The following is a 9,840-nucleotide window of genomic DNA, read 5'->3' as shown; positions in this document are numbered from 1 at the left end:
TTTTTTTTTTTTTTGTATTTTTAGTAGAGACGGGGTTTCACCATGTTGTCCAGGATGGTCTTGAAGTCCTGACCTTGTGATCTGCCCACCTCAGCCTCCCAAAGTGCTGGGATTACAGACATGAGCCACTGCGCCCGGCCGTGCCCCACTAATTTCTTTTTTTTTGAGACGGAGTTTTGCTCTTGTTGCCCAGGCTGGAGTGCAATGGCACAATCTTGGCTCGGTGCAACCTCTGCCTCCTGGGTTTACGTGATTCTCCTGTGTCAGCCTCCTGAGTAGCTGGGATTACAGACAGGCACCACCACACCCAGATAATTTTGTACTTTTAGGAGAGATGGGTTTCACCATGTTGGCCAGGATGGTCTCAAACTCTTGACCTTGTGATCCGCCTGCCTCGGCTTCCCAAATTACAGGTGTGAGCCACTATGTCTGACAATTTTTGTTTTTTTAGTAGAGGAGGGGTTTCGCCATGTTGGCCAGGCTGGTCTTGAACTCCTGACCTCAAGTGATCTGCCTGCCTCGGCCTTCCACAGTGTTAGGATTACAGGTGTGAGCCACCGCACCTGGCCACCAGGCTAAATTTTTTTGTATTTTTAGTAGAGACGGGGTTTCACCATGTTGGCCAGACTGGTCTTGAATTCCTGACCTCAGTGATCCACCTATCTTGGCCTCCAAAATTGCTGGGATTACAGGCATGAGCCACTGCGCTCAGCCAGGATTTTATTAGTAAGGAAGAAGAAATAAGATTAGTAAATCAAAACTATACATATTTCTATTATATATTACTGTTTATTATACACAGTATTACATCATTGTATGCTTTTAATATTTATTGAATACCAGAAAAATATACAATACAAATATTTTTCTTTAAAACAAATTAAAGTAGGCTGGGCCTGGTGACTCATGCCTATAATCTTAGCACTTTGGGAGGCCCAGGTAGGAGGATTGCTTGAGCTCAGGAGGTTGAGACCAGCCTGGGCAATGTAGTGAGACCCTTATGTACAGACAAAAACTAGCCAGGCATGGGGGTGCCTGCTTGTAATCTCAGCTACTTGGGAGGTTGAGGTCGGAGGATTGCTTGAGCCCAGGAGGTTGAGGCTGCAGTGGACTGAGACTGTGCTCCTATACTCCAGCTTGGGCAACAGAAGGAGACTCTATCTCAAAAAAAAAAAAAAAAGAAAAAAAAAAGTTAGCCAGGCATGGTGGGGCATGCCTTTAGTCCCAGCTACTCGAGAGGCTGAGAGGATAGCTCGCGCCTGGGAGGTTGAGGTTGTAGTGACTCACTGCACTCCAGGCTGGGCTACAGAGAAACACCCTGTCTCACAGACACACCAAAAAAACAAAAAACATTAATTATTTTTCCCCTAGTAAAGATCTTTCTTGTTACCTACTATGAATATAACGAAGTAGTGTTTTTAAAAGTATGAAGACTGTAGCAGAATGGCTATATTTAAGTCATGGCTCCACAGTTTACTTGCAGTTGTACAACTTTGGATAAGTCACTTACTTCACCTCTCTAGTTGCAATTTTGTTGCCTGTAATGTGAGGATAATAGTACCTACCTCATAGGGTTGCTAGGAAGATGAAATGGACCAGGTGCGGTGGCTCATGCCTGTAATCCCAGCACTTTGGGAGACTGAGGCAGGTAGATCACCTGAGGTCAGGAATTTGAGACCAGCCTGGCCAACATGGTAAAACTTCATCTCTACTAAAAATACAAAAATTAGCTGGGCGTGGTGGCGAATGCCTGTAATCCTAGCTTTTTGGGAGGCCAAGGCAGGAGAATCTCCTGAACCCAGAAGGTGGAGGTTGCAGTGAGCCAACATCGCACCACTGCACTCCAGACTGGGCGACATGTCAAGTGAGACTCTGTCTCCAAAAAATAAAAAAAAAAACACAATAAAAATACAAAAATCAGCTGGGAGTGGTCATGCATGCCTGTAGCCCCAGGTATTCGGGAGGCTGAGGCAGGAGAATCGCTTGAAAGTGGGAGGTGGAAGTTGCAGTGAGCTGAGATCATGACACTGCACTCCAGCCTGGGAGACAGAGCAAGACTCCCTCTCAAAAAAAAAAAAAAAAAAAAGATGAAATGTGTTTATGTTTATACACCCATAAATACATAGAGCGGTAAGTATTCAATAAATGCTATAATTGTGGTTGAAACTTTAGAAAATTCAAAAAATTAGGAAGAGCAAGAAAAGGGAATCAATAATCCATCTTCCAAAGGCAGCCAATATTAAAATACTGAAGTATTTACTTACAATAAAATTTCCATGGATATTTGTACCCAGTGGAAATACTTATGTATGTGATTTGTATATTATTTTTTATTTTTATTTTTTAGACCAGGTCTTGCTCTGTCATGCAGGCTGGAGATTCATCCCCCTGCCTTAGTAGCTGGGACTACAGGTATGCACCACCTCACCTGGCTAATTGTTGTATTTTTTGTAGAGAGGAGGTTTCAACATGCTGGCCAGGCTGATCTTGAACTCCTGGGCTCAGGTGATGCACCTGCCTTGGCCTCCCAAAGTGCTGGGATTACAGGCGTGAGCTACCGTGCCCAGTTGATTTGTCTCTTCTTTAGTCCAGAGCCTCTCTTCTCGTCTTCATTCTGCTTTGTGTCTCAGGAGGGACTCATGAGGACTCCATCAATGGATTATACTGAGCTCTTCTATTTGGGTTTACCTAATGGGGACAATGTGATAGGGTATTAATTTCCCTTCTCTTTTGAGGAAGTGGGGTGGGTTGGCTGTGCCCCTTTACTGAAGGTCTCACCTCTTGTCAGAGGCTCTTTCCACATGGCCATGCTTTCTGGGATCTCCATTTCAGCCTACGTTTGGTAACTGCTGTTGATAGACAGCTGCAACAAGTTCTGCAATAATCTTTATTGGTTTCCCTGGTTGTAAATGATTCCTTTGCTAAATCTCCTCAAATTATCCAGTTTGAGTGTACCATGTCCTTTCTTCCAGGACTTTGATACATAGGAGGAGAACAAAGTCTTTTTCAGGAAGATTAATTTTAGTAGCTGTATAATATTCTAGAGTGCCAATATACCAACAATAGTGGCAATTACTTAATGTGCATGCCAGGTGCTTCATAGACATCATTTTATTCAGTAATTAGCACCTCTAGAGATTAGTATTTTGCAGATGAGGAAAGTGACTTCATGGAAGGCTGAAAACTTATTTGCCTAAAGTTACAGAGCTAATAAGCAGCAAGGTCAGTCTTACTTCAGAATCTGTATTCTTCCCACTAAACCCAGTGGTTCCAAAGCCCAGCTAATCATGAAAGAGAAAAATCTGGCTGGCACGGTGGCTCATCCCTGTAATCCCAACACTTTGGGAGGCTGAGGCAGGCAGAGCTTTTGACTACCTGGCCAACCTGGCAAAACCACATCTCTACTACAAATACAAAACTTAGCCAGGCATGGTGGCACACACCTGTAATCTCAGCTACTTGGGAGGCTGAGACACAAGAATCACTTGAACCTGGGAGGCAGAGGTTGCAGTGAGCTGAGATCGAGCCACTGCACTCCAGCCTGGGTGAGGTAGTGAGACTCTGTCTCAAAAAAAAAAAAGAGAGAGGGAGAGAAATCTATTTCCACTCCCAGAGATCTTAACTTAGTAGGTCAAGAGTAAGACCCATAAATCTCTATTTTTATAAAAGTTCCTCGGGGGATTCTGATGATAAGCTAGATTTGGGAAAGAAAGCACAGTTTACCTCATCTTAATATACTGATGTTTCCTTTTTATTGGATATTTAGATCATCCGTACGCTTTGTCCTTATAAATAAGACTGAAATAAAGATGGTTACATATAAAGTCTTGCCCATATTTAATACCGTTCACATAATACAAGTCTCAAAAGAATGAATGGTGAATCAAAAATAGAAATATTTTTGGCCAGGTATGGTGGCTCATGCCTGAGGATCACCTGAGGTCAAGAGTGTGAGACCAGCCTGGCCAACATGGTGAAACCTCGTCTCCACTAAAAACAAAAAAATTAGCCAGGTGTGGCGGCACACATCTGTAGTCCCAGCTACTTGGGAGGCTGAGGCACAAGAATCGCTTAGAATCTAGGAGGCAGAGGTTGCAGTGAGCTGAGATCGCACCACTGCACTCCAGCCTAGGCTACAGAGCAAGACTCCATCTCAATAAATAAATACATTTTAAAAATAAATAAATGGTTGTTGGCAAAGCCTGAATCCTGTCCTCTCACTCCTCCCCAGTCAGAATGAGCTTCACTATTCACTCCACCTTCTCCACCAACTACCGGTCCCTGGGCTCTGTCCAGGTGCCCAGCTATGGCGCTCGGCCAGTCAGCAGCTCAGCCAGCATCTATGCAGGTGCCAGGGGCTCTGGTTCCTGGATCTCCATGTCCTGCTCCACCAGCTTCCGGCTCGGCATTGGGTTCGTGGGCCTGGCCGCCGGGATGGCCGGGGGTCTGGCAGGAATGGGAGGCATCCAGAACGATAAAGAGGCCATGCAAAGCCTGAACGACAGCCTGGCCTCCTACCTGGACAGAGTGAGGAGCTTGGAGACCAAGAACCGGAAGCTGGAGACCAAAATCCGGGAGCACCTGGAGAAGAAGGGACCCCAGGCCATTACTTCAAGACCATCGAGGACCAGAGGGCTCAGATCTTCACAAATACTGTGGACAATGCCCGCATCGTTCTGCAGATTGACAATGCCCGTCTTGCTGCTGATGACTTTGGAGTCAAGTATGAGACAGAGCTGGTCATGCACCATTCGGTGGAGAACTACATCCATGGGCTTCGCAAAGTCACTCATGACACCAATGTCACTTGCTGCAGCTGGAGACAAAGATCAAGGCTCTCAAGGAGGACCGGGTCTTCATGAAGAAGAACCACGAAGAGTAAGTAAAAGGCCTGCAAGCCCAGATTGCCAGCTCTGGGTTGACCGTGGAGGTAGATGCCCCCAAATCTCAAGACCTTGCCAAGATCACAGCAGATATCCGGGCCCAATATGACGAGCCGGCTTGGAAGAACTGAGAGGAGCTCGACAAGTACTGGTCTCAGCAGACTGAGGAGAACACCCCATTGGTCACCACTCAGACCGCTGAGGTTGGAGCTGCTGAGATGCCACTCATGGAACTGAGACATACCGTCCAGTGCTTGGAGATCGACCTGGACTCCATGAGAAATCTGAAGGCCAGCTTGGAGAACAGCCTGAGGGAGGTGGAGGCCCGCAATGCCCTGCAGATGGAGCAGCTCAACGGGATCCTGCTGCACCTGGAGTCAGAGCTGGCACAGACCCGGGCAGAGGGACAGCGCCAGGCCCAGGCCCTGCTGTATATCAAGGTCAAGCTGGAGGCTGAGATTGTCACCTACCACCGTCTGCTGGAAGACGGCAAGGACTTCAATCTTGGCGATGCCCTGAACAGCAGCAACTCCATGCAAACCATCCAGAAGACCGCCACCCGCAGGATAGTGGATGGCAAAGTGGTGTATGAGACCAACGACACCAAAGTTCTGAGACATTAAGCCAGCAGAAGCAGGGTACCTTTTGGGGAGCAGGAGGCCAATAATCAGTTCAGAGGTAAAATAAATAAATATTTTTAAGATTTTTGATTTTTTTTGAGATGGAGTCTTGCTCTGTCGCCCAGGCTGGAGTGCAGTGGCACTATCTTGGCTCACTGCAACCTCCATCTCTGGGGTTCAAGCAATTCTCCTGCCTCACATTCTGGAGCAGCTGGGACTACAGGTGCACTCCACCACGCCCAGCTAATTTTTGTATTTTTAATAGAGATGGGGGTTTCACCATATTGGCCAGCCTAGTCTTGAACTCGTGATCCACCCGCCTCGGCCCCCCAAAGTGTTGGGATTACAGGCATGAGCCAATGTGCCTGGCCAATTTTTGATGTTTTGTTCAAACATTCATTCATTTGGCTACTTAAATATTCATTTAAAAATTCTGCATGCTTTCCCTGCCTGGCCAAAATGGTGAAATCCCATCTCTGCTAAAAATACAAAAATTGCCAGGCATGGTGGCTCATGTCTGCAATCCCAGCACTTTGGGAGGCTGACCACCTGAGGTCGAGAGTTCGAGACCAGCCTGGTCAATGTGGTGAAACCTCGTCTCTACTAAAAATACAAAAACTAGCTGGGCGTGGTGGTGGGTGCCTGTAGTCCCAGCTACTTCAGAGGCTGAGACAAGAGAATCGCTTGAACCTGGGAGGTGGAGGTTGCAGTGCGCCAAGATTGTGCCACTGCACTCCAGCCTGGGCGACACAGCCAGACTCTGTCTCAAACAAAACAAAACAAAAGAAAACATCACAAAAATTAGCTGGGCGTGGTGGCACATGCCTGTACTCCCAGCTACTTGGGAGGGTGAGGCAGGAGAATCACTTGAACCTGGGAGTTGGAGGTTGCAGTGAGCCGGGATTGCACCACTGCACTCCAGCCTGGGCAAGAAGAGTAAAACTCCATCTCAGAAAAAAAAAAAAAAATCTGCATTCTTTCTACAAATATTTATTAGACATTTATCATGTGCCAAGCACTATGCCAGAGTTTTGAAATACAACAGTGAGGCCAGGTGGCTCATGCCTGTAATCCCAGCACTTTGGGAGGCCAACGCAGGAGGATCACCTGAGGTCAGGAGTTCAAGACCAGCCTGGCCAACATGGTGAAACCCCATCTCTACTAAAAATAAAAAAAATTAGCCAGGGATGGTAGTGCAGGCCTGTAATCCCAGTTACATGGGCACCTGAGGCAGAAGAATCACTCGAACCTGGAAGGAGGTTGCAGTGAGCCAGGATCAAGCCATTACACTCCAGCCTGGGCAACAAGAGCAAAACTCCATCTCGAAAAAAAGAAAAAACTGCAGTCTTTCTACAAATATTTACTAGACATTTATCATGTGCCAAGCACTGTGCCAGAGTTTTAAAATAGTGAGACTGGGTGTAGTGGCTCATGCCTGTAATCCCAGCACTTTATAGGCCAAGGTGGGAGAATCACTTAAGCCCAGGAGTTTGAGACCAGCCTGGGCAAAGTGGTAAAACCCTGGCTCTACTAAAAATACAAAAATTAGCAGGTCGTGGTGGCATGCACCTATGGTCCCATCTACTTGGGAGGCTGAGGTGGGAGGATCTCTTGAACCCGGGAGTGGGAGGTTACAGTGAACTGAGATCATGCCACTGCACTCCAGCCTGAGTAACACAGTGAGACTCCACCTTAAAATAATAATAATAATAATAATGATGTAAATAAAATATTTAATTTACAATTGCAATTGGTCTATGAAGGAAGAGTAAGGGAGAATATAACTTCTGATTTGTATATGATTAGTGAAGGTGTTATTAAGGAAATGACATTTACACTGAAGCTTGATGAATGGCTAGATGCTGGCTGTGCAAAGAGGGAAGAGACAACATTCCAGGCAGAGGAAGTGGCATATGTAAAGGCCCAAACATGATGTGAGGGAACGTGGCAAGTTATCTAAAATAGATGTACGTTATAAGACATGTGTGTCATATGGCCATGTATATACTGAGGTAAAACAAGAGTGAATATGGAGGAATTAATTAAGTTATTGTAGTGGTTTATGAAGAAGATGAAGTAGGAAGGAGACGACTGACAGCTTGAAGTAAAGAGGTGTCAGTAGAGATAATGAAAAGTGGATAGATTACAGATTTATTTAGAAAGTAGGGCTGGGCGCAGTGGCTCACACCTGTAATACTAGCACTTTAGGAGGCCAAAGCAGGTGGATCACTTAAGGTCAGGAGTTTGAGACCAGCCTCAGCAACATGGTGAAATCCCGACTCTACTAAAGATACAAACATGGTGGGGTGCGGTGGCTCAAGCCTGTAATCCCAGCACTTTGGGAGGCCGAGACGGGCGGATCACGAGGTCAGGAGATCAAGACCATCCTGGCTAACACGGTGAAACCCCGTCTCTACTAAAAAAATACAAAAAATTAGCCAGGCGTAGTGGTGGGCGCCTGTAGTCCCAGCCACTAGGGAGACTGAGCCAGGAGAATGGCGTGAACCTGGGAGGCGGAGCTTGCAGTGAGCCAAGATCGTGCCACTGCACTCCAGCCTGGGCAACAGAGCAAGACTCCTCAAAAACAAACAAACAAACAAACAAACAAACAAACAAACAAACAAACATTAGCCAGCGGTGATGGCACCTGCCTGTACCAGCTGCTGAGGTGGGAGGATCGCCTGAGCCCAGGAGGTGGAGGTTGCAGTGAGCCGAGATTGCGCCACTGCACTCCAGCCTGGAGGACAGAGCGAGACTCCATCTCACACAAAGAAAACCAAAAAAAAAAAAAAGAGAAAAAAATGGATCTAGGGCCAGGTGAGGTGGCTCATGCCTGTAATCTCAACATTTTGGGAGGCTGAGGTGGGAGGAATAGGTTGAACTCAAGAGTTCAAGCCAGCCTGGACAACATAGTGAGACCACATCTCTACCAGAAAAAAAAAAAAAAAAAAAATGCCAGGTGTGATGGTGCGTGTCTGTGGTCCCAACTACCGGGAGGCTGAGGTGGGAGGATCCCTTGAGCCCAGGACGCTGCAGTGAGCCATGTTTGTACCACTGCACTCCAGCCTAGGTAAGAGTGAGATCCGATCTTAATAATCATCATCATCATCATAGGCCGGGCGCGGTGGCTCAAGCCTGTAATCCCAGCACTTTGGGAGGCCGAGACGGGCGGATCACAAGGTCAGGAGATCGAGACCATCTTGGTTAACATGGTGAAACCCCGTCTCTACTAAAAAATACCAAAAAAAAAAAAACTACCTGGGCGAGGTGGCGGGCACCTGTAGTCCCAGCTACTCGGGAGGCTGAGGCAGGAGAATGCCGTGAACTCGGGAGGTGGAGCTTGCAGTGAGCTGAGATCCGGCCACTGCACTCCAGCCTGGGTGACACAGTGAGACTCCATCTCCAAATAATAATAATAATAATAATAATAATAATAATAATAATAATGGGCTGGGTGTGGTGGCTCACGCCTCTAATCCCAGCACTTTGGGAGGCCGAGAAGGGTGGATCACCTGAGGTCAGGAGTTTGAGACCAGCCAGACCAACATGGTGAAACCCCATCTCTACTAAAAATACAAAAATTAGCTGGGCGTCATTACGGGCACCTGTATTTATTTGATAAGTAATATCAAATGAAATGAACAAGGATGATTACTGCAGTAGTGTTTGTGGAAAAAACTGACTATACCCCAGGACAGCAAGGTCAGGAATTTGAGACGAGCCCAGCCAACAGAGAAAAACCCCATCTCTACTAAAAATACAAAAAATTAGCCAGGTATGGTGGCACATGCCTATAATCCCACTTCTCTAGAGGCTGAGGCAGGAGAATTGTTTGAACCTGGGAGGCAGAGGTTGCAGTGATTCGAGATTACACTATTGCATTCCAGCCTGTGCCACAGAGCGAGACTCCATCTCAAAAAACAAAACTAAACATAAATGCACTGTAACTTTGTCATACAAGGGATTAGAAAAAGTAGTCAAAGGGACTAAAGTTACCTATACAAACACGGAAAAATGTAAAAATTACCTCAAAATGGATTATAGATTTAAACGTAAAATGTAAAACTATAAGCGTTTAGAAGAAAACACAGGAGAAAATCTCCAGGACCTGTGCCTTGTTGAGGAATTCTTAAATGTGACACCAAAAGCACAATCCATTAAAAAAAATGATAAATGGCCGGGTGCAGTGGCTCAAGCCTGTAATCCCAGCACTTTGGGAGGCCGAGACGGGCGGATCACGAGGTCAGGAGATCGAGACCATCCTGGCTAACACCGTGAAATCCTGTCTCTACTAAAAACTTAAAAAAAAAAAAAAAACCAACCGGGCGAGGTGGCGG

General features: G+C 46.3%; 1 pseudogene; it reads left to right on the top strand.

Annotated features, from left to right (window-relative positions):
* Positions 1-5,548, top strand: part of LOC111550835 — a 13,190-nt pseudogene extending 7,642 nt beyond the window's left edge.
* The last annotated feature ends 4,292 nt before the right edge of the window (positions 5,549-9,840 follow it).

This window comes from Piliocolobus tephrosceles, chromosome 3, assembly GCF_002776525.5.
Source record: "Piliocolobus tephrosceles isolate RC106 chromosome 3, ASM277652v3, whole genome shotgun sequence".
Taxonomy (NCBI): Eukaryota; Metazoa; Chordata; class Mammalia; order Primates; family Cercopithecidae; genus Piliocolobus; species Piliocolobus tephrosceles.
Note: the sequence above shows the minus strand (reverse complement) of the source record. Positions and strands in the feature narration are given on the sequence as shown.